The sequence below is a fragment of the Pongo pygmaeus genome, chromosome 11 (assembly GCF_028885625.2).
Source record: "Pongo pygmaeus isolate AG05252 chromosome 11, NHGRI_mPonPyg2-v2.0_pri, whole genome shotgun sequence".
In the NCBI taxonomy this organism is placed as follows: Eukaryota; Metazoa; Chordata; class Mammalia; order Primates; family Hominidae; genus Pongo; species Pongo pygmaeus.
This window is the reverse complement of record NC_072384.2, coordinates 74,208,572-74,234,717: the sequence shown is the minus strand read 5'-3', so window position 1 is coordinate 74,234,717 and position 26,146 is coordinate 74,208,572. Positions and strand designations below refer to the sequence as shown.

General features: G+C 40.9%; 1 protein-coding gene across 6 annotated transcripts in view; it reads left to right on the top strand.

Moving 5' to 3' along the window:
- Window positions 1–26,146, top strand: part of WIPF1 (WAS/WASL interacting protein family member 1) — a 122,896-nt gene that overhangs the window by 56,639 nt on the left and 40,111 nt on the right. The window contains exon 1 of one of the 6 annotated variants that reach the window (XM_063647628.1): window positions 57–78. The exons of 4 other annotated variants lie outside the window; for them this stretch is intronic. The gene's annotated coding sequence lies outside the window, so the exon portion shown is untranslated. Of the gene's footprint in view, window positions 1–56; window positions 79–2,410; window positions 2,517–26,146 lie in introns of those variants that run through there. One more of the 6 variants, XM_054477660.2, reaches the window with a different exon arrangement.

The following is a 26,146-nucleotide window of genomic DNA, read 5'->3' as shown; positions in this document are numbered from 1 at the left end:
TGGATCGAAATATGCAACTTCATATTATCTTCATTCAGGAGGGAGAACCCTGAGTTCTTCTGGGTTGGATCTAAGCATGTAAGACCATTGAGTTACATTTGACTTCTGAAGTCACTTTTTTGTCTTTACTTTTTAGTCAGCTTGTGAAAGCAAAAAGCATCTTATTTCTAAAATACATGTATTAGTACCCTGGAATAACGCTGGCATTTCCTAGCCCAAACTGAGACTAAAAGTTTTGAATTAATCTTTCCCTCAACTTACAAGAAAACAGTTATCAAATTTGTCTTTAAATTATCTCATTAGACCCTCCACCAGCCTATGAGGCAGGCACTCCCATGAGCCCCATTGACAGAGGTGGAAATTCAGAGAGGTGAAGTGAAGTGGTGATGCATTCCACAGAGCTGGAATTCAGACCCAGGTCTGTGTGCGTCCAGAGTCCCCCTAGCCTGCTTTCCAGAAGCATGGAGTAAAGTAAAACAAACTCGGGCATTTCAGTGAAATAATGCAGACCAAGAGGTCGTGCAGAATGATCTCCTTTGTGATAAGCCTAAAACCTGAGACCTCATTCAGAAAGCTCAGGAAGTTGCTAAACCAATCCTTGAAGTGGGGCGATTCATGAGCCAAGTCTTTTCTTAGGCCTGTATCCTGTACAGTGGTGAGGCTACTCGGGTGGTATGACACCTGTAGACTGAGAACATGCCCTTCATCAAACCCACAAGGAAACTTCCACTCAACCGTCAGCTGCACAGAAGCCCATTGATGCCAGCCGGCAGCAGCTGTCCCTGGCTGCTCCCAGAAAGCGCCTGGTAACTGGGAGACTGCCAGCCAGCCGCCCCCAGGAGACCTGAGTGAGGGGTTCTGCAAGCCTTGGAAGTGGTCCAGGACCTTAAGGCTCTGGCCTGAGCTCAGGGCTCAGAAAAATGGACAGGGCTCTGTCCCCATAGTGCCGGTTGTCAGAACGCTGTAGGGTGATGGGGTCAGCTTCCACACCAGTAGCCTTCCATGGGGGCCCTTGGGAGCAGCAGCCCCAGCCCCCCTCCACAGTGAATATTCAATCTTGTGTGCACTGGTGCAGACATCCTGGTTATTAAAATAATGAGATGCCTAAAAACCAGTTGGCGGATTGTCATCACCCTCAGCCCCCTGAGCACACCCCCAGAACCCCTAAGACTTCTCCCATAATTCAACAACTAAAGGATGAATGCCAGCACAGTACAGGGTGCCCCTGGACCCTGCTCCAGCATCTTATGTTGTCCTAATTGGTTAGTGCCTGTGCCTCATTGGTTGTTAAATATTTTGAATATCACCCCATTTCCACCCAAGTAAGATGAAACACGGAAGGCCTTTCTGTGAACAGGTGATGACAAATTTGGATTGGCATCTAGAAGGGGAAAATTGAAACCTATAATTGTGGCCCTAGTTCACTGGTTCTCTGATAGGGGCCTGTTGATAGCATCCCAGGCTGTTTTTCACTAGCGGGAAGAAAAATACCTGCAGTGGTTATGACTGGAAAGGTAATAAGCAGAGGTCAGCCCAGCCCCTAGAAACACAATTTTGATTAATGTTTTCAGAGGGCCGCAAGTTTAAGAAGATTTGAATTTTGCAGGAAGACTTCTCCTCCACTCACTTTCTGCTCTAGTCCTACCTGTGATTAGAAATGTGGTTATTACATCTAACCATGGCCTGTTTGCTCCCATAGTTCAGTTGGTGACCACCTGCCCAGAGGAGATGAAAGGTTCATTATTAGTTGAGCTCCACTAATTCTGATTTATTAGTGCCAAACATTTGCCTTTTGCAGCTGTGAGGGAAGTTTTCAAAGTTGATCTATTTCTGAGCTGCACTAGCAGTACCACGTTTTTTTTTTTCTTCTTTTTTTAAGAATCTTTCACAAACACAGTAAATGCCCACAGATGGTGGATTCCAGGGGTATGTGAGGAATCCCTGTGCCCATCCACAAAGCACCAGACTGATTTTTCAGATGGTGCAAGATAGACTGCATCCTTTAACACAGGGGTTTTCTCACCTGAAGTCTATGAACTAGATGGGAAAATTAGTGCCTCTTTTTCACTAACCTCTAGCTGAAATTTTGCATTTCTTTGATTATGAATGTAGCCAACGAACTGCAATAGCATTAATAGCACTGTGACACCATCACCAATAGAGCTCATAGATGTTTTATTTCATTTTGTGGCAGGCAGCTTATAAGATGATCCCCAATGATCCCCACCTGCTGAAATTCATGCCTTGGCATAAGTCCCTCCTCCTGAATATGCACTGGATTTAATAATTCACTTTTGGTGAATGAAATGTGGCAGAGAGGATGGGATATCACTTCTGAGATTTGGGTATAAAAAGATGGTGGCTTCTTTCTTAGGAGCTTTCTCTCACTCTCTTGCTCACTCTCAGGGAAGCCAGCTACCATGTTAAGAGCTGCGTTATAGAGAGACGCATGTGCAGAGAACTGAGGGAGACCTGTAACCAACAGCCAGTCAGGAAATGAATCCTGCCAACAACATGTGAGTGAACTTGGAAGCAGGTTCTCCCCCAAACTTTCAGATGGGAACACAGCCCCAGCTGACATCTTGAATGCAGTCTTGTGATAGACCTTGAGCCAGAGGTACCCAGCCAAGCTGTGCCCAAATCTCTGACCCACAGAAACTGTGATAAAGTAAATGTTTATTGGTTTCAGCTACTTAGTTCTGGGCTAATTTGTTACACAACAATAGACTAACTAATACACACTACAATTTCAGATATCTTTAAATATTGTTTATATGTATTACCATTTGAAATTATAGTAATTATTAGACTAGCCACTAGATCTTGTTATTTAATACACTAAGAAGCACTTATGTTAATATATAACACAATTGTTTTAAACCATTTTGGTGCTACACATCCCCATCATTGAAATTTACCAACTCTTATTTCTTAAAGTCTTTGGGCTTTAAGATAATTTATAATTGAAAATAATTTTGTTAACAACAACAACAACAACAAAAATAGAACACCTCTTAGGAGGGCATTATGGTAGGTGTTGTAGTTGCCTCTGCCTTGTGATGTTTATAGGTAAAAGCTCAAATCCCAGACTTGCCAGCTCTGTAACCTCTGGAAAATCAAAACAAAAACCGTGTACCCACACAAATTAAAAACAAAAATAAAAATTGTTAAGAATTTCCTTATAGTTAATACAGGTTGCCATATAAAATTTCTGACCGCGGGGCAGACACAAGTGCTAATCAGCCAGAATAAATGCAAGCCTGGAAGACAACCAGTGGGTAGCAGTGACCATCAGCCTGCTTATAGGAGAGTGGAGATTCGGTGAGTTAGGACAGGTGCACCCCATTGAGCACTGTCGGCACAGAGAGGGGATCCTATAGTGTTACTTTCCTTTCCCTTCCCCAAGAACAGTGTTTTCAAAGTTTGATAATCATACCACAGGTGGTTTGTGAGGTGATTTTAGGAGACATGGATAAACGTTCTTTATTTAAATAGGTATTTGTTTTAATGTGTAGTAGAAAAAATGTACAATAACATATAAAATTCATGATTTCATGGATACAGTTACTTAGGATGACACTAAATATGTCTTTAGATTTTTTTAGGTTAGTTGAGTTAAATAAAAATATTAAACAAATCATATAGTTTTGGTGGTATGTAGGCATGACAAAATTATGAAGTTAGTTTGCAAATATTTGAAGTTTAGGAACAGCCTTAGGAAATTTATCAGGAGACCAGATATATATCCACATTAAGAGATAACAAATTCATGGCTCTAAATTCAGTCAGGTTGCTGTCAGGGTATTTAATAACCTAAAAGGCAACATTTAGAGGAAATGATTTTCTATGCTTCATGTCTCCCAAACTTCCAACAGCATGTAACACTGCCCCTTTGCACTCCCTCTGAGAAGGGAGGGTGGGGTCGGCAGTGATTTGGAGGGCCCAGCAGGGTTCCTCATTGTTCTCTCATCAGTAAAATTAAATTCCATTTAATTTAATTTCACAAATTTCAAGGGCTAAAAAAGTTCATGTTGGTGCCTCATCACCCTGGTAGGCTACTGTGTAGTGCTGCACAGTCCAAAGCAGGGGCCATTTGAAATGTGGCTAGTCCAAATTGAGATGGCCTGGGTCATGAGTGGAAAATTCACATTGGATTTTAAACACTTAGTATGAAAGGGCAATATAAAATATCTCATTAGTAATTTTTATCTTAATGTTGAAATGATATTGTAAATACATTAGGTTAAATAAAATATATTCTTAAAATTAATGTCACCTGTTTTCCACATCACTTTTTTAATGTGGCTATTAGAAAATTGCAAAATATGCATGGGGCTTGCGTTGTATTTTTAGTGGACAGTGCTGTTCTACCTATATACAGACAAGAGGAAGTATCCAAGTGTGTGGGTGATGGGGGTGGAGGGGAGGGGGAGATTGGTAGGAGAGTTGTAGCTGTATACTAATTATTCAGACCTATGACTCTGCTTATACCTCTCCTGATCTCCACAGTTGTATTTTCATTCGCTTTCTGGATATTTCATTCACTTTCTGATACCTCACTCGATCTCAAGCTCAATGTGTACAAATCCCTTTCATCCAAAACCTGGCCTTTCTCCTTCCTTGCCTATCTCATTAATGACACCCATACATCTAATTAGTCTCTATGTCTTATTATTTCTTTCTAATATATATTACTCAAACTCATCTCCTCTTTCATATTTATTCTGCCTCTCTCTAATTTAAGCCTGCAACCTGGTTGTCTGTACCAACACAGATAAAGCTCCTGCCTTCAGAGTCTCCAGTCCTTCCCCGTACTGCCATTAGAATGAGCTTGGTAATGCACCACTTTGACCATGGCATCGCTGCTTAAACAGCTTACTTGGGTCCTAACACCTCCATGCAAAGTCCAAACTCCTGAACACTGCCTGATCCCAGACCACCTTTCCAGCCTCATCTCCCACCAGCACTCATTTTCCCGGGCTGCTGTGTTTAGCCACATGTGACAGCAGCCTTCTCCAGTGGGCCCTGCCCCTCCACTCGTTATTCTTCTTATTTTATCTTAATCCACTTATTCCCCTGCTTTCAAGCACAGGCACAGCTCACGTGCCCCCTCCTCTGTGAAGCCCTCCATGTTCATTGCTCCGGCATCCCCATGGCGTCATGTGCACCCCGTTACTGCCCAGTCACACTCACTGTGATGATTTGCTCCCATGTCCCTAAAATGAATCCCTCGTTTCTTACCTTGGTACTCTTCCCCCTTTCACTACAGCACCTAGCACAGGGTCTGGCCATAGCATAGACCTAGTAAATGTTGGCTGGATAAGAGGATAATGGGTACGTGCTGAATATTTAATGGTCCTAGGAAAAAAATTATTTGTAGATTTTAGCAGGGATCTTGAAAATAAAGTAGTAACTAGGTGTGAATTTTTACTTTTGCCTATAAAATAACTTTTTCTAACTTGGTACTATGAAGATAAAAGAGAGTTTAGAACAACTGTAGTTTCTTTTTCAAATATATTCTTGTGCAGTTTTTTTCCTTATACTTTCACCCCACTAACAATGGCTTGTTGCTTCCATTAGGTTAATGAAGGAATCTGTTCTAAAGAAATGAATCACAGGGCAAGACACCTAGATTCTAGTTGCAAGTCAAATATATTACCCAGGTCATTTAACTTCTCTGAGTTTTGGTTATCTTACATATTCACTGAAGCTGTTTACTCAGTGATCTCTAATTTCCATTTCTGAAATTCTAAAGCATTCTAAGACTTCAGTGGTCTCAACGTTGAAGACTGTAGGTCATAGGCCTGTTTTGCTCTTAATAAATATGCAAATGACCCTTTGACATTTTACTAAGGAGGATAGAGTTTAAATGTATGCATTATTCTGACCCATTCAAGAAACCAAATTAAGATAAAGGTTTTCTAAACCTGCAGCATTCAGTGTTGTCAAGGGTATGGTGAATGGAGCTTTCTTTTTTTTTTTGAGACAGAGTCTTGCCCCGTGGCCCAGGCTGGAGTGCAGTGGCGCAGTCATGGCTTCCTGCAACCTCGACCTCCTGGGCTCAAGTGGTCCTCCTGTCTCAGCTTCCCAAGTAACTGGGACTACAGGCAGACACCACTACACCTGGCTAATTTTTTAATTTATTGTAGAGACAGGGTCTTACTGTACTGTCAGGCTGGTCTCAAACTCCTGAGCTCAAGTGATCCTCCCACTTTGGCCTCCCAAAGTGCTGGGATTACAGGTGTGAGCCACCATGCCCAGACCCTGGAGCTTTTATGTAGCCAAAGGGGGTCTAGGCCTTCCCCAAAGGCCATTTGCACTGTGTATCAAGTGAACTTAAATTGTTCAAACTCTTTGATCCAATACTTCTGTTTCTATAATTTATTCTATAGCATAATCCTACCTGTGCACAAGGATTTGTGTATAAAGATATTGACATTAGCACAATTATAAAAGCAAAGTAAGAGATAGCTAGATGACTATTTTTGAGAAAGGGTCTCACTGTTAACACACAGGCTGGCGTGCAGTGGTACAATCACTGCAACCTCAACCTCCTGGACTCAAGTGATCACTTACTTAATGTTAAGTGTTAAATAAATAAGTTATTAAGTAAGTGTTAAATAAATAAATGAATATAATGCAGTCATTAAAAGTCATGCTTTCAAAGAATATTTAGTGGCATGAAATGATAACAAAAACTGGATTCAAAACTACATTCATGCTTTGGAGGCTGAGGTGGGAGGATTGCTTGAGCCCAAGAGTTTGAGACCAGCCTGAGCAACATAGTGTGACCCCGTATCTAAAATAAAGAAACAGCTGGGCATGGTGGCATGCGTCTGTGGTCCCAGCTACTCAGGAGGCTGAGGTAGGAGGATCACTTGAGTCCAGGAGGTTGAGGTTGCAGTGATTCCACCACTGCCTGCCAGCCTGTGTGTCACAGTGAGACCCTTTCTCAAAAACTCTGTGTGCGTGTGTGTGTGTGTGTGTGTGAGTTAATAAGATTCATAATGAGTGGAGCCAAGGAAAATGCTAATTGTGAGACAATAGAAGAGTAAAAGACCCTCTGTAGGGCCACTTTAATAGGAGGGGCTTTATTGTAAAGATGGGCAATAAAGGAGACAGGAGACTCAGGACTAGCCCTACAGGGAGGCACAGACTAAGCAGAAGCATGAAGCCAGACCACCTGAGCTCAAATTATGTCTCTGCCACTTATAAGCTCTATGGCCTTGGTCAAGTAACTTAACTTGTCTGTTCATCAGCATCAGCAGCACCCAGATGCATCTTACAGGGTTGTGAGAATTGAATGAGTTGATAATACTTATAAAAGCACCTAGAACACTCCTTAGCACATAATAAGAGCTCAATACATGTTCATCATTACTGTTGTTATTATTGTTAGTATTAATATTATTAGAATTATTGGGACTAGGATGTGGTTCAGGTACCTGAAGAGCCACGGTGCACCCTCAGTCCCAGGAGATGGCAGATCTCCCCTCCTCCTAAGTCCACTGATTGACTGGCTCGGCTGTCCATTTTTGCCTGCTCTTGTTTCCCTGGTGCTAACTGCCTGCCCCTCCTTGATCCTCAGTTCATACTTCTGAGACAAGGAGGGACCTGAGTTGCCTTGTGCATTACCTTTTCCTTGTCTGTGCTGAGCTTTTCAGGACAGACCAGCTCACAGCGTGCTCTCCAGCCTGAGGCCTGGCTGGCCTGGTCCAGTTGACCATGGTTGGGGTGAGCCCAGCTCTAGTTGATCTCAGAAGGGGAATGTGGGCACAAAGGAAGGTCTTTTAATTATGGGATTTTCAATTATTCTGGAAAGAGGACTTGAAGAGTATAAAAGAAAGGTTAAAATAAGTAACCCTGCTGCAGTGGCAAGATGACCTTTGTCATTTCCCACCTAGCATACCAATTCGATTCCTTTTCAAAGCCTTATTAGTTACCGTTAAAATCCACAAAGGAAATTGTGTGACTAAGAACTGTGGAAATGAAAGGAAACCTCAAAGGCTTTTATTGAACCTCTGCCTTTCCAGACCACGCCCTTTCCACCTCTGCATCAGGTCATATTGCAGTTTGTCTATTTTCTGATATCTTTATTCACTTCTTTCCATTCATGGACTGGCCAAGAAAATACAATACGATATTTAAACTACATAGAGAGATGCTGAGGGCCTCCTAATAATTTCCTATGGCTGTGTGAGACCTTTGGGAAATGCTAATGGAGAACATCACCACCACAGGGTGCGCGTTCCAACCAACCACACTTCCTTCTTTCTCTGATGCTGCCATGGACTCAACTTTTCACCACTCCCTGTGTCCACAAGGTGATCAGAACAATGACATTTCACTCCCTGGAAGTCAATCCATTGCTACTTGAAGACCACACCGGCTCTTGAGTCATGATTGATAGAAATTACCATTTGCTCCGACGCCTATAGCTCAGTATTAAGCAGACAGCAGGTAGATGAATGTGTACGAGGGGTCTGTGCTCACAGGCTTTGTAACATCATCATTCTTTCTGGGCTGTCTCTCTTTTCCAGATGCCTATGATTTGGTATTTCTCCTGGCCAGAGAGTAGCACTGGAAACATTGAACACAAAGTATTCTAACCCTTATTGCTCAATGTGTTTTTCCAGATCAGCCCAAAAGGTTATGCTGGGTTTCATGAGCTGCAGAGGATGACTGACTGGTGCCACCTAGAAAGACAAACAGCAGAAACTGCAGAGCTTGGACTGAGCTCAGACAAAAATCTCTGCTGCTTGTACCCAGCTTGAATATTATGGTCAACACTTGAAGAAGAGAAAGCATCACTTAAAACATTTTAATTATCCCCACATGTAACATGGGCCCTAAATGTTCTGAACTGAAAACTTCACTATCTAGTTGAAGGTCAATGACACAAGTTTCAGATATTAAAGGTTTAATTCCTGTCTTCCTCTTAAAAAAAATGAAAAAAAAATCAAATAAATCATCAGTTGTGAGACAAATTTCCTTGATGACCAAAACCATAGGGCTCTTTGGGCTTCCTTAACCCAGTTAGCAAGAAACACCTCAAAATAGCAATACAAAGCCAGGATTGAAAAGAATTTAAAGACCATTACTGACAAAGTTCTTGTCAAATAAAAGTTATTTGAAAATAAAAATAAGGATCTTTTTGAAATTTTGGTAGCAGTTGCCACCTGTTCTCTCAGAAAAGTAACTGCTTTTACAGAAAACTAAATAATTTTCAAAACCCGGTAAAACATGGTCTTTATTGCTTATGTATTCCCTTAATTTGAAGAATATTTTTAAATGCTCAAAAATGGAAAATTCAATGTTGGTCATCTTAAAGATTCTAGATGTATTTCAGCTCAAGCTTGACAAACAAGTGCTTTAGGTATCCTCTTCCCTCCTTAGCTCCTTAAGGACCACACTGTGGAAGGAAGACTGTGGAAAGACCTCAGCTGGGGAGAAACCATGTGTTGGAGGCTCAGAGTGAGCTTCTGATCTAGTAGTGGCTTCAGGAAGGGATGCCAGACTTGCCATTCCAGCAGGGGTCAAGGCCTCCCTGTCTCGTGAAGAGGAAGGTGTGAAATCCTCTTATAGACACATGATTCTCTTTCAGTGTATTTTCTTTATTCCATCTTGACCTCAGGATGGATAACTTATCATCCCTTTTGGCATGGATCAAAATCCCTGGATAAATGCCAACCTTCAGTTTGCCTGCATGTGTGTAACCATGGCCAAGGGAAACTGGTCTCTTGGGTTTCTTTTGAGTTGAAATGAGCTGAGCTGTTTGTTTCCTCTGAGCCATATACAGATGCTTTGTGAACTATCTTTGTGTTTGAGGGAATTTTTTTTCATGGTATCAGCACACCACTTCCTCCAAGTCATTACTTTGAAACAGTTTTGTAGAGGGAGATATTCCTGCTGGCCACTAGCCTAGCCAAGCAAAGTGATGACTGAGGGATGGCAGTAAAGCTTTATTAGTGCATTTCATGTTTTTGGATGAGTTCATGAAATGATTTCTCATCCACTAATTTTGGCAAGTAGGAGGTGGGCTGTCATCTGAGCTCAGCAGTAGAAAACAGCACTTTGTTAATACCAAGCATTGGCTCCCCTGTTTGAATAATACTCAGAATTTCAGCTAAAATAATGTCCTCCGATGACCTTTGCCTGCTCTTCTTTTTATAAGAATTCCACAGAACTCTTTTGAATATGGATTTCCACTTAATCTTTGATACTTCCAGGCTCTTGGGTCCTGATAAATTTTAGAAACTGCAAGTTTAAGTGAAGCTGTTTTTAACTTCCCTTTTATTTTGCTTTAAATATTTTTAGCAATGAATGACCTTTGAATACTTTTAAATGTTGCTATACAAACATAAACAGTGCTTTTACTAACATATTTTATAAATATTCCCTTTCCATAAATTCATAAATTGCTTTTGTCATGAAAATAGTAATATTTTATAGTATTTTAAGAGTAAATTCTAAGCCTTTAAGAACTTTTATGCCTACACTAAGGAAAATAGGACTAGAGACTTAAAATATATAACCATGCTACATTTATAGTGATTGTTATGTTCTCTGATTCATACATTAAAAACTGATGTGATTCCATAAAATTCTGACTATATTTTTTTAAATGTAATTGCTTATTTTGTGTAGGAAGTGGGAGGAGTTATCCTTGAGGCAAATCACCACTAAATTGACCCATTCTTTTATCAACTATTTTTTTTTAAGCCCAAATTCTAGCAAAGCGATAACAGGTATCAGTTTCTTCCATAAGTAATATATTGTACACTGTCTTTATTATGGTTTGGCGGCATTTTAGAATAAAGTCATAACTTTAAAACTTTTTTAAAGCTGCGCTTTTAAGACTGATTATATACATGTCACAGAATCCAGAGTAGAATGAATATATGTCGCTATTCTTCTCCATTGCTTGAACTTCTCCATGTTACTTATGCTATAAATATTTTTGAGATATTCTCATCTTTGTTCATCTTAGAACTTCTGCGAAACTCTCATCTATATTCTCAAGATATTGGGGCAGAGGAAACATAGGAGAAAACTTGATCTCAACATTGGTGCAAACAGAGGTTGGAAAGCATTGCAGTGAACAATGCTAGTGAAGAGTAAGATGTGCCTCCACAAGGTGTTTTGCAGCAGGTTAAGAGTATAGCTTGGATAGTAGGAAGTTCTGTATACAGAAGCCTTTGTACTTCAGAAAATAAGATTTCACATTGATCTTCATACTTGTTTTCCATGAATGGCCTGCCAATGAGAGTTGGATATTCAGTTTTCTGTGTGGTGTTCAATTTTGCCAAAGCTTTATTTGACTGTTGGCACTAGTACCTTTCACGTCAGAGTGCCATCAGCTTGTGGTGGCAGAACTTGGGAATAATGATAGGAATTGTGGCATGTTTTTTTTTCTCATTTGCGTAGTTAAATCAGATCTTGCCTCAAGGCCTATTTTCTCCCTGTTTGTTATGTGTCACCTCTGAAAACATTCCCAGACGTTTACTGTGCTCTTTGTTTACTCCTCAACCACTAGAATAAAGCAGCCTTGAAAATAAGCAGTCTTCCATTCCCTAGTTGGGTGAGACTATCCAAAAAGCCTTTGAACATTTTCTTAGTGAAATGAGGAGGAGTCCTGTTCTCTGCAGTGGAGGATTTGGAGACAAGTGGCTCTGCATTCTGCTCTTGGAATTTTAACTTAACTACTAATTAGCAATGGCTCTCTCCAGGTGAAATGAAAACAAGTCAATGAACATAAAACCAACTTACTAATCCCCATTTCTTAACTTTTAGGAGCAACTGTGTTTTTAGGAAATTTGTAGGGCATTTTCTTTCTGAATTTGTGTTCATTGAGTCTAGTGATATTTGGAATTACACAAAAATACAGAGGTATTAGTGAATGAGAATGGCCAGCACAAATTGAATGGATCAATGCAGCTTTTTTAAATAGGGCTAACTGTATTTGAAAATGAGCTTTAGATAAATGACATAAATGGAGACTCAAATGATTGGCACCTACTTTTTTCAAATATCAAATAGAGTAAATTATTTATTCTTTTTTGTTTAATATAAAATTTTAAAAAATAACTCATAACTCAGCATTATAAAAGTCTTCATTCTTACATTGCATTGAATTATCCCTCTGTAAACAAAAGGAGCCACTTTACCAGCCTGTGTTCCCATGTTTGCCTTCTTACTTGTCAATCTTGCCCTCCCTGCCCAACCTACCCTTGTTTCCTCTTTTACCAAGTAGCACGAACTGGGGAGTTCTGCTCACTTAATAATCATAATAACAGCTAATGTTGTTGAGTGTTTAGTATGTACCAGGCACTTCACCTCAAAGCATCTGCCTGTCTAATTTAGAAATATCAAATATCTCCTAAGTGCAGGATGAAGAACTGTGCAAAGTGAGGAACATCCTGTCACAGGTCTTCACTTGGGAAGAGCCAGGTGGAAAGGAGATCAGTTGTCCTTCTAGCCCAGAACAACTGGAAATTACAGCCCACCAAGTAGATTGCTAGAGTTGCTTTGAATGACCTGTGCTCAAAAGAGGTTTTTATCATCAAGTTTGCAATCATAAAAAAATTCTAAACTAGATTCTACCTTTTCTAAAATATTTTCATAATGGCTAATGAAGATGGTAAAAATGAGAGAAGCTTGAGTATTCATTAGGTCAGCCTAAATTACACCTTGATTTCTTGGAACTTTGGTCTTGTGAACACTAAAATAAGGTGACTTAGGGTCACAACTGCTGTTTTCTGTACCTTAGACTTTAGAAGTTTACACATGTCTGCATGTGCATAACATAAACCAAGGCATTCCTGCTTTTGCCTTTGAGGCAGGAAGAGCTATGGTAAGATGTGCCTAGAGGTCCTACCCTCTCCTCGCAGCATGGGATAGAAACATTTCTTAGAGTGGTAAAAATTCTCATAGACTGCACAAAATTAGCCACAGCTAATAAAATAAAGGTAGTCCTTGGTTTATGAACATTTGTTTTATAAACACACAGAAATGGTCACTGCCTTCCACCCAGTCAGTCTACGAATGGTTAGAATATTTTATTTTGTTTATGAAAAATCATGGAGCTTTTAGGTAACCTTTAGGTTCAAATAGGAGGAAATAAGGAAAAGACTAAATCCCTGTGATTTTTTTTTTAAATCCAGATAACAAACCACTAATGGAGTAAGAAATACTAATAATGGAGAAGACAATAAATAAATCTATCAAATTGGCAAAGATTTTGAAATGTCATAATAGCACATGTTAAAAAGAAGAAATAAGTACTGATGGGAGTATGCAAGCTAAAACTTTGAGAAAATAATTTAATTGTATGTATCAAGATTCCTTAAAAAAAAAACTGTTTATGTCTTCTAGTGATTGTACTCTAAAAATTTATCCTAAGGAAATAATATAAAATGATTATAAAACATTTAGATGCAAGTATATTAATTATAATAGGATTTGTAATAATGAAATTGGATGCAATTTAAATGTCTAACAATAAAAAATATTTACATAGATAATAGAACATCCAGAAAAGGAGATATGCAACTATTAAAATTGTGTTAAGAGAATAATATGGGGAAATGTGAAAAAGAAGGGTATATACAGACGCACGTACACATCCAAAGTATGATCCCATTTTAAATACAAACAGAAAAAGAAAGAAAAACACTGGAAAGAAATTCTAAGATGATAACTGGTTTTCTCTGGGTATTAATGGGTGATTTTTAAAAATAGGTGGGGTATGGTGGCGCACACCTATAATCCCAGCACTTTGGGAGGCCAAGGCAGGATGATTGCTTGAGGCCAAGAGTTTGAAGGTAGCCTAGGCAACATAGCAAGACTACGTCTCTACAAAAATAAAAAATTTGTAAAAATTAACCAAGCGAGGCACCTGTAGTCCCAGCTACTCAGGAGGTGGGAGGATTGCTTAAGCCTAGGAGTTTGAAGCTGCAGCGAGTTGATCATGCCACTGCACTCTGGCCTGGGTGATAGAGCAGGAATCTGTCTCAAAAAAAATAAAGTTATTTAAGTGAAGGAATCAAACTATGAAAAGTGGGAGAAACTTAACGAAGTTAACCCTAGACAGTGTGTGACTGTACTATGTGGTGTCTTCCTCCAACTAAATGTCTTCTCTGATCTCAAAAAAATTCAACATCATATAGGTTAACATGGGTCAACACCTCTCCTCTCTTTTAAAATAAAAGACAACTTGATTTCCTCCTGATGCCTCAATGAGATCATCTTATCCCAGGAAAGGGAATTACAATTTAGGGTAAGAAATATTTGGGGGACAGGAGCCCCTTAGTGTCCTGCATGAGACCAAGGGAAAGTTTGGAGGTGGCCTGAAGGTGGGGGCAGAGGCAGAAGCTGAGGCTGGGGAGCCCCAGAGAGGGACGACCCTTCCTCCTCCTCCTCCTGATACCACCTTTAAGTCCTTTCCTTTGAGGACTCAGAACTGAAGTTTTAGTTTAGTGACATTATGAACTAAATATACTTTTGTGGGCTGGCCTAGCAACATACCATTGAGTTTTTTTGTTTGTTTGTGTTTTTGTTTTTTTTTTGTTTTGTTTTATGGAAATGGTCCTTGGATTGAAACGACTAACCCCCAAAGGACTTTGGAGCACTGCCCATTTGCGTCCTAGTTTGCCTGGATTAGCGCTGCTCTGACAGTGATCTTGGTGAGGCTGCTCTTCATAATATAATATGAGCTGGGCCTAAATGAACACCTGCACAGTACAAAACACAGGGTAAATTTCCTTCCATACATCATCAACGCAGATAGGAGTGTAACCTCCATGAGAGTGGACAATTTTGTCTGTTTAATCTTTGTAGTATCCCCTAAAGCAACCTTGGAGCATGAAGATACTGAGTATTTGTTGAATGGCTGCTGTGCATGGAGCCCTAGCACAGCTGCTCGCTAGTTAACAGTGGCATTAGAGACACACAAAGATTATAAAACACTTGTTTCTAGAAAGTCATCTACAGTTTTGTGTGTTTTTCTTTTGGCTGGAGAAGAGGGCCGGGAGGTTGAGTGTGGAGCCAGATCTAGGGGGGAAAAGGTCAGTGACTGTAGGTACCTAGAGGTTGGAGAAGCTCATCTGGAAGGATGAAGTGCTGGTGACAGAGAGGAGCCGTGGTCAGGAGCTCGGTGAGCTGTTGACCAAGGCAGAGGTTATGTCGGGCTATTCTGACACTTTGACCTTAGCCACAGTTCCCAGACCACTACTTATTTGCCTTGCCAAGACACAACTGCCATCCAAAGCCAGGAGTAGCACCCAGCTTGAGTTTTGTTTAATCATTGTTTCATTTTATTTTTGTGTGTCTTTAGTTTTTATTTAATGATGGTGCGGGTGAGGCAGGGAGAGACCATTTATATTTTTTTTTCTACTTTGTCCATTTACCTTCCTGAGGGTGTCCTACAAAACATAAACCACATGTGGTTTTTATACCCCAAATTTTTGTGGTTTGTTATTCCCAAACTAGTCAATATTTAAATGTAGTCATGGAGCTGCTTTTTACATAAGCCACCAACTGATCATTTTGTTGGAATGGATCTGAAATAGAATGAAATGGTCCAAGTCTTTGGATTAAGCAGCTTCCGTGTTGTGGGGAAATGAGTCAACATGGAGCAGAAAGAAAATAAAACCCACACAAAATGGTGGGGAACTGGTCACTTTCTGATCACACATTTTCTGATCCTACCACCACCCCTGCATACATATTTGGAGTTAAAAGAACAACATATGTGCAAATGCTCCAGCAGGAAGCATTTTCCTTTGTCTTTCCTGTGGCCTGATAGGTTATTGACCCCATCGAGACAACCTGAAAGTGTTTTTCCAACAATCTGTTTCCCCGGTCAGTCATTTGAAGAATCCAGAGAAGCTGAATGAGAGGAGGGAAGTTCTTGGAGGGAAACTGGGGTCATTCGAGTAGAACAAATTCTGTTCTGGCCAAGCCACTGAGAAAAGCAGTATCTGCTGAGAAACAGGAGAAAGAATCACCCACGCCTCTGTGATATGTTTGGTAACAAAATGTGAAGCCCCTTCACAGGATCAGAGGTGAGTAGCTGTGGTGGTCTCCACTGCCCAGGCTGGATGAGCAGAATCATCTGATTGGCCTTTCATGACTTTAAACGGAGCTCAGGCACATGTAGACATCCCAGAACCACCAGAAGCAGTGGCTCCCAGCCCCGGCTGACCCCGTGCCCACTTCTAATAACAGTATTTTCTAATGCCCTCTTCACAATCTTCAGTGAACCTTCACAAATAAAATAATCTGACTTCATACACAATTTCCCTCCAAATCAATGTAGTCTTAATTTAAAAGAGAAATGAAAGTAATTTATTATAAAATAACTTCAGTTTGTAAGTGATCAGGTACAACTCATCAGAAAACAAAAGTACATGGTCAGGTGTTTGCGTGTATGCGTAGGATCACAGTGGGTGTGAGAGCTGCCATTGCAGGCTCTCTTGAGTTAAAGACTTCAGTAACACCATTGACATTGTCCTTGGGCTCATGATTTTCCAAAGGGGCAACCAACTCTTGGTAAATATCTGAACAAAACAAAGTATTTCATTTGTTTGACATTTGCATTACCGGAAAATACAGGGAATGAATACAACAGTGCAATAACTATTTTGAGTTTATATATAAATTGGAGTTAAGGTCTAGGCTCAGATAACTAGAAATAGTTTTTTCAACCACATCAATATGTAACAGGACCTTTGAAGGTCATGTGGCACAATTCTTTACTGAGTGAGACAGTGTGGTACATTGCAGATCATCTGAATCCCAGGAAGGCCCCCCATTCTTATGGCACTCACAAATGCCCACCATTTCCTGTCCACCTGCAGAGTAGTTGGGTCTGCCTCTCCCAGGCAGCTGCACTAGCCAGGCCTGGCTTATATGCAGTCAGAGGGCCCCTAGGGGAGTTTTAGGTCACTGAGCCCTTCCCACAGTGTTCAGATGGGTGGTGTCAGGCCCAGAAGTGCAGAGCTGTTTACCCTTGTTTCCTGAGAATCCAAGGGAGGGGTCTTTAGTGTCCATATAGTTCTGTTGTCCAGCAGGTGACACCGAGTAGCCATTTAGCTACAGAGAAGTCTGAATAAGGAACAATATGGCTACTTTCACCAGCCCAGAAGTAATTGTAAAGGCCCATCCTGGCCTTTATACCTAATGATTAGCAACCAAAGGGAACACACAGCTATCTTCATGCCAGTGGCTTCTCTCAGTGTGTGTGCACAAGTATGTACCTGGCAGGATGTGAAAATGGGGCTTTCCACCAGTTTGTCCCTTGGGTTGCAAGAAGCCTCTTTCTATCATTCACATGGGTTTTCCCCTGGGGGCCACTTGTATTGGATGTTGGTAACTGGGAAATGTTTGCATTTTAATTAAATTACCTAAGACAAGATAGTGCTTAGGAAAAAAAAAGACAAAAACATGAATGTCCTTTCCACATGTGAAATCATTTGCTCTTCAAAGAAATAAGGCAAGTGATGTTCCAACCTCAGCATTTGTATTTGTTTGCTTTTTGTTTCTTGGTTTTTGCTGAGCACAAAACTGCCAAACTCAGCATGGAGAGGTGAACTTCCACGCTGTGTCCTCAGCATCTAGGGTACTGGCGTCAGGCACACAGGAGGCATAGAATACAGATTTGTTGGATATGAGTACATGAAGCCGTTATGGAACTGTCCTTTCTAGATAGTCCTGGGCCTCTTTTTTCTCACCCTAGTTTGGTTCCCCTGCCTCTTTCCAAGCCAGTCATCTCACTATTTTCTAACTCATTCTCTCCCTGACACTGGAAAACAGCCCTGCTTGAGAAAGAGTTGTTAAATCTGTTGGCAGGGCCCCCATATTGTCTTTTTAAATGGCTGTCTTGTGTCCACCTGTTGGGAGAAGCAAGAGCCTCCCCAGGTCTTTTTGGAGGAGCAAATCTAACACATTTCCACTTTATCCTGGCACCTTCTTGCCTAGAGCCAAACATGGAGCAGCATAATCACAACCCCAGGTTAAGTGAAAGTTGAAACTAATCTTAGAGCTGGAAGCTTGTAAAATTCACTTACAAATATTTTCAAGCACCTGCATTATGCCAGATACTGTTCTAAGTTGTTGGGGCAGCAGCAGTGACCAAGACAAACTCTGCCCTCATGGAGCTGCCTCTCTGGTGGGAAGAGCAGATCAGGCACAAATACTGCAGAACATGAGGAGTGAGGGGAGCAGCCAAGAGAACAGTGTCCTCAGAAGAGGGGACAGCAAGCACAAAATCCCTAAGGCAAAGAGATGGGGGGAGAAGGTAGGGAAAGAGGTCAAGGAAGGAGAGGGGAAGTGGGGGAGTGTCAAATCCTTGAGGACCTTGCTAGTCATGGCAAGGACTTTAGGTTTTACTTGGTATAAAATGGAAAGCCACTGAGTGTTTGAGCCTGTGAATGCTGTAGTTTGTATGTGTCCCTTGAAGTTCATTTGTCAGAAACTTAATCCTGAATGCAACCATGTTGAGAGGTGGGACTTTTTTTGTTTGTTTTTTTTTTTGAGACAGAGTCTTGCTCTGTTGCCCAGGTTGGAATGCAGTAGCGCGATCTCGGCTCACTGCAACCTCCGCCTCCCGGGTTCACGCCATTCTCCTGCCTCAGCCTCCTGAGTAGCTGGGACTACAGGCACCCGCCACCACACCCAGCTAATTTTTTGTATTTTTAGTAGAGACGGGGTTTCACTGTATTAGCCAGGATGGTCTCGATCTCCTGCCCTCGTGATCCGCCTGCCTCAGCCTCCCAAAGGAGAGGTGGGACCTTTAAGAGATGATTAGGTCCTGAGTGCTCTGTCCTTATAAATGAATTAATGTCCTTATCATGGGAATAGGTTAGTTATCGCAAGAGTGGGTTCCTGATCAAAGGATAAATTCTGTTTCCTTCCTTCCCTGCCTCTCATTGTGCATGCTCTCTTGCCTTCAGCCATGGTAATGACACGGCAAGAAGGCCCCTCGACCTTGGGCTTCCCAGCATCCAGAACCGTATCTGGCCTTTCCATAAATTACTCAGTCGCCAGTATTCTGTTACAGCAGCACAAAACAGACTAAGGTAATGAATTTTTTCTGAGCCCTTAATTTAAAACTTCTATACTGCAATATCTCTTCACATGTGGTACTAGAAGTGTTAGCACTAAGACCCCGGGAAAGAGAAGCCGATTTAGCTCTTCTACTTGCCACAAATCCAACAATACCTAGTCAATTCCCTGTTTTAAGAGATGGCTTCAAGCAGAATAAACTCTTCCTAAGAATTTATAACTATAAAGCCCAGAGTTGGCTCTAGGTGGACCAAGACTTTTCCGGGACTGACATTGATTGAACATCTGTTAAGTGTCATTCAGGCATCCTGCCAGCATAAAAGATGAGTAAGATGGGGCCTGCGCGTCAGGCGCTCACTGTCTAGAGTTGTGTTGCCCAGTGCGGTAGTGGCTCTGGAGCACTTGAAGTGCTGCCAGTAGTAAAGTAAACACCAGTTTCTGAAGACTTCTTGTGAAAAAAAGAGTATAAAATACCTAATTCATAATTCTTTTCAAATGTTTAGTACATGTTATAATGATACTATTTGGGGGGATTTTCGTTGGTTTTTTTGATACTATTTTTGAAGTAGTGTGTTAAAAGCAAATATTACAATCTCACCTATTTCTTTTTACTATTTCTAACATAGCTTGTAGAAAATATAGAATTGCACACATGGCTCAAATTATATTTCTGCTGAACAGTGCTGATCTAGAGAAAAGGGTCTGTTCTTTTGTTGGTTGGACTTTTATTTTTACTTTTTTGTTGCCACTAATAATGGGTGTTCAGATTTTGAGAGTTTACTCCTTTTCTGGGAAGAACCACTTGTTCTTTGACCATTGTAGGGGAGCCCTCATTCTATCCAGTTTCTCCAAGAGCAAAAGAAATTATTTTGAGAAGTAAAAGGTAACTTCTGTAACTCTGTAAGTTACCTCTACAAGTCTGAGCATTTTTACACTAGATTAAGCAAACCTCTTTAACAGCCTCTAGTGGATGAAGAAGGGAATGAGCCACAAGTCTTTTTTTTTAATGCTTTTTGTTATGGAAACATTTTAAATATATATGAAAAGTAGCCAGAACTGTGTAACAAACTGCTGTGTACTCCTCACCCAGCTTCAAGAATGGCTATTTCATGATCAATTTTGTTTCATTTGTACCCCTACCCACTTTCCCTCCTTTTCCATATCACTTTGGAAACAAGCCCAGGCATCATATTTCATCCACAAATATTTCAGTATATATCTCTAAAAGTTAGGGATTCTTTGTAAAATACAACATAACTGCAGTAACATTATCACACCTGACAATTATCAATATCTTAATATCATTAAATATCTGAACAATATCCAAATTTCCAATTGCCTCATTTTTATTTTTTAGTTTATTTGACTCAGGATCCAAGTAACATCTACATGTTGCCTTTTTTTTCTTTTTCTTTTTCTTTTTTTTTTTGACACAGAGTCTTGCTCTGTCGCCCAGGCTGTAATGCAGTGGTGTAATCTCGGCTCACTGCAACCTCCGCCTTCCGGGTTCAAGCAATTCTCCTGCCTTAGCCTCCTGAGTAGCTGGGATTACAGGTGCGCACCACCCCACCACGCCCAGCTAATTTTTGTATTTTTAGTAGAGACAGGGTTTCACCATGTTGGTCAGATTGGTCTCGAACTCCTGACATCGTGATCCGTCCGCCTTTGCCTCCCAAAGTGCTGGGATTACAGGCGCCAGCCCCCGCGCCGGCCCACATGTTACTTTTGATTGCTGTACCTCTTGAGTCTCAGGCTCCCCTCGCTCTTACTGCATTGGCTTCATGCTCAGTCTCCACGTTCATAATGTGGGTATAATACTGCCATTCCAGCCCCACACCTCTAATGTGGATAACATACTACCAATTCAGCCCCACACGCCTTAAAATAAGTCTCACTACATCTCCTTGGTTCAAAAGTAGTCACATGGGCATCTCTGAACCAGTCGCTGCAGCCAGGGAACCCAAGGCTCTAATTAGCCAGGGCTGGTCACTTTCCATTCCTGGAGTCAGAGTAGAGTTACTCCAGATCTGGATCATAATCCCAAAAGACACAGTCCAGAACACCATAATCCCGAATGTTGAAATTCCCAAAGATGAAAATCCCTAAAGTATAAATCTCTAAAGTCTAAAATCCCAAACATCTAAAATCCCCAAAATCACAATCACAGAATAGCTGCATCATGTTAGGCCAGCTCTTTGGACTATCTCCATGCAATTGCCCATAATCTATCCCCATAATACCCTTTTCATATGTCGAATTTTCTTTTTAGTTCTTTTTCTTATTTCAGTTTTTTTTCCACTATTTTAAAGTTTCAGCATAATTTTTATAATTCACTATGCCATCTATTTCATCTTTTCATCATTTCCAATACTGGACCTATACATTGTGTAGAGACTTTTGGAAAATTCTAATTCATTAAATGCATTTTTTGCAAATTTAACTCCATAAAAATGCATCAGCACAGCATTGACTTTGTGTGTAAGTATTGCGCATATACATAAAAATGTTGAAACATCCTCAATAAATGAAGAGATGGCCTTTTATACAAATCTGCATTTGTGAAGAAAATTTCTTGAGATCTCAGCTCTTTGGGCAACTGCCTATGTGGTAACTGCATGTCACCGTTTTTTATTGATCTCATCAAAAGATTCTTTGTCACAGTATTTCAGATGACCAAATTTATAAAGCTGGGCACACACAATACCAACTGTAGTGATATGCATTTGTACACTTCCCTTCTTGCCCTATTTCTTTATGAATACAGATATCTGCTTATAACTTCTATACCTGTGCTACTGTCATTAGAATACCTGAGTGTTTATGCTTGCAAAAATATTTGTGTTATTATTGTCTATTTTATTGTGTAAAATGGCCTATGAAGTGTTCTGTCATGTTTTTATATGTTTCTTAAATAAATTCTCCTTTAAAATGTAAATAAATATCTTTCACATAATTCTCTATTATTTCTTCCAGAATTATATTTTCAGGATTTTGATCTTTTGGGATTTCAATATTCAGGATTCTGGTGTTTGGAATTGTGTCTCTCAGGATTATGATTGGGTCCCTCCCCACTCTGTCTAATGTTAGCATGCCATAGAGAATTTGGGTTTTCCAACCCGCAAGTCTCCAAATTATTTGACTCTCACCCATCTTGATTGCAGATCACAGCCAAAAAAAGGCCTCTCTTAACAAAGCCGTATTTTTTCCCTCTGTGCCTCTAGTCAGTTTTGAGCCTACATTTATCTCTTTCCTGTGGATCTTACTAAAAGACACAAGAAATAGCCAACACACTGCACCATTCTAAATGTTTTTCTAGTGAATCCATTAATGGTGTACCATGAGTAGGCTCCTGTCTCAGACCGAGGGGTCAATAGGTGGCAGCATAACTAGCTATTTTGTTGTCACTTAACAAGGACTGCCAACTTTCCAGTCCAGGCCAGCCTGCGCTAGCCTTCCCCAACCTTAAATCAGCCAGTTGCACATTTTAGGCTTAGTCACATTCAGCACTCACTTCTAGTACCAATTCCTTTATCACTTAAGAGTCTTTGTATTGCTAATGATAGAAAACGTGACCATACCAGCTTAAATAAAATAGAGAATTTATTTGCTAATATAAATTAAAGGTCTAGAAAAAGGCCATCTTCCGTTATAGATAGATTCAGGGCTCAACCAACAACACCAGCACTTGGTTTCTCTCCATCTTCCAATTTCCATTTTGTTGGTCTTGGTTTTAGACCCCATGTGGTCAAAAGATGAGTGCAGCAGGCCCATCCCCTACATCCTCAACAGATCTGGTTCCAGCCTCATCCTTCAGGGATAGAGCTCGCCTCAGGCTACAAGTTTCCTTGATTCTGATGATCACAAGCCATCACCAGAAGTCTCTAGGGCCAAATGAATGCAAGGCTCTGATTAGCCAGCCTTGAATCACATGCTTTTCCTCTGTCTGGAATGGGAGTGAATGCCTCTGGATGCACGTGGTTTGAGAGTGAGCGCGGGATGATTCTCCACACAAACAAATGGACATGATTATAAGTAGGGGGAATGGTTGCTGAGCTGCCAAAACACAATGGAATACACTGCAGACTTTTCCCCAAGTAAGATTATATCAATTTATATTAACAGGGTACAGAATACTACAAGGTTTGTTTTTAATTTATCTATGTTTCTGAGATTATTTTTAAATGATCAACCCTGTATGTAGCTATACTGATAATTACGTGGTGGAGAGGATTATTCCTTTGTTTCTGCTCTTTTAAATCAAATACTTCCCATATTTTAACATTTTGAAAATAGATTCTTACAACTAATGCATATCTTTAATCTGGTAGTGTTTCTTTTTCACCCTAAAAATGTATAAGGGGTCATTCTGCAGTATAAGACGGAATAATGTAAGTTTTAGAACTGAGGGATGCAGTATTATAAAACACCTTTCTACTACTGGGGAAATACTGCACCATAACAGTAGTCATGGAAACACAACTTGAAAAACCAGAATTATTAAAAACTTATGTTGCCGTATTTTACACATGCCACTGCTGCACTGATTCAGTCCATGTTGACTGGGGGCCATGGCAGGAGACTGATTCTTCAGCACTTTTTCTACACTGGCTAGACCTACATTATTGTTTTATAATCTTCTGCCTGCTCTTGGTTTTTTTATTTCTATAGATTAATATGGAGGATTCTTTATGTAATTGGTCTGCAAGCCTATTGATTATTGTTTTACTCTGTCATTAAGCTCAGACTGATGTATATTAAATGGGAAAGAGATATGTATTTAAAATTCTCTTTAAGTCCAGAATTGTGATTGTCTTTATTCATCCAGGCTTTCAATCCACTTATCTCAGGCCTTTAGTTATAGTATAACAACCTCTCCCATCCGCATCACAGGCTTTCTCGCCACCCTCTTTCTTCTGCCTCTTCTTATACTTACAGAAAGGAGGTAGGTGGTATCACCCGAACCTGAAATGAGGCTGAAGACATTAATGGCGCTGGACAGTGGAGTGCAGCCCAGGCTTTGGCCACTGCTCTGCTGCTGCCAGCTGTGTGACATGGGCAAGATGCCTAACTTCTCTGGACCCCTGTTTCTTCCTCTGTAAGTGGTGATGTAGACTTTGATCTCTGCAAGTCTCTTGCAGCCTTAAAGTTCTTTTCTTTTTAAAGAACGTGGCTGCTGGAAAAGCTGACACTGAGCTGAGAACTCCGCTTCACCGAGGAAGGCCAGACAGCACTGTTACATCCAGCACCTGTGGGTCATCCACTGCAGAGGTGGCTTTTAAAGCCTCTGAGCTCAGCAGTGTGGTTGTAGCTCTCCGCTACCCACCACATCATCTCTCCCCACCTCCAGCTTTTCTTGCCTTGTTTTCTTTATCTTTTTATTTCCTCCCCTTTCTTTCTGATTATTCTATTTGTTTTCAATTTTCTTAATCCATTTTTCTCTTCACATTGCCCAATGGTTTAAGCCACCTGCACTGCATAAGACTCTGCCTGCACTGCCAAGCCCACTGATGGGCCAAGGGTTTTACCTGCTGACCTTTTCTCTGGAACATTTCCCTTTAACAGCTTCTCCCAAGAAGGCTTAAGTCTAGTCTTGGCATTTGTTATTTACCATTTCAGGGGGAACAGTCTTAAGCTTTTAAAGGAACATTATGCTGGGCAGCGTGGTGGTTCACACCTATAATCCCAGCACTTTGGGAGGCTGAGGTGGACGGATCACTTGAGGCCAGGAGTTGGAGACCAGCCTGGCCAACATGGCGAAACTCCGTCTCTACTAAAAATACAAAAAAAATTAGCCAGGCGTGGTGGTGCACACCTGTAGTCCCAGCTAGGGAGGCCAAGACATGAGAATCACTTGAACCTGGGAAGTGAAGATTGCAATGAACCAAGGTTGTGCCACTGCACTCCAGCCTGGGTGACAGAGTAAGACTCTGTCTCAAAAAAAAAAAAAAAAAAAAGGAACATTATGCTATAGTAGAATTTGTAAGAAACATTGATTTTCTTTTTCATTCAACATACCCTATTTTCAAACACCTGCATTAGATGCTGAAGCAACAGCAGAAACAAGATGGACAAGGTCCCTGCTCTCACAGAGCTTGAATTCTAGTGGGGAGAAACATACAAGTAAATAAACAGATAAGACAGTGTCAAGCGGTGACCTGTGCTATGCATAAAAGAAAACAGAGCAGAAATGGGTCATGAGGGAGAGCATTTTTGCTGACATTTGAAGAATAAAAAGGAACAAAAAGATGAGTGTACCAGGCAAGAGTACCAGGCTTGCAAGTAAAAGGCCCGAAGATGCAAATGAGCTTGGTGCATTTAAGGAACAGAAAGATGTGGAAGGTAAATTAGCAAGGCAGAGTATTACTTGAGATGAAGGCAGAGCGTTAAGGAGGGGCCAGATCTTGTGGGTCCCTGTGGACCTAAAAGTTTGGACTTTTTAAGTGAAATGAGAAGTCATTGGAGGGTTTTAAGCAGGGGAGGAACATTATCTAATTTATGTCCTAACATGCATAGTAGACACCTGATAAATGTGTCCAAAGTTGACTGTAGGAATAGACTCAAACTACACAACTACTCTGTTGCATGTCTTGGGGACTGTAGCCTTCTAGGTGACATATTCCCTTCTAAGTGAGCTTTTCCTAAGGTAGGGGTCTCCAACCAGTCTATGGCCCCTTAGGAACCAGGCCACACAGCAGGAAGTGAGCAGCTGGTGAGCGAGCGTTCCCTCCTGAGCTCTGCCTCCTATCACATCAGCTGTGCATTAGATTCTCAGAGGAGCAAGAACCCTAAAGTGAACTGCGCATGCAAGCTCCTTACGAGAATCTAATGCCTGATGATCTGAGGTGGAGCAGTTTCATCCCAAAACCGTCCCCACCCCCTGCCCCCACTCCATGGAAAAATTGTCTTCCACAAAACCAGTCCCTGGTGCCAAAAAGGTTAGGGACCACTCCCCTAAGGGATGGAAATAGCCATGAATGGTATGTGTACTGAGAGAGAGAGACAGAGAGAGAGTGTGTGTGTGTGTGTGTGTGTGTGTGTGTGTGTGTGTGTGTGTGTGTGTGTTTGGGGTGTCTTACTTAGA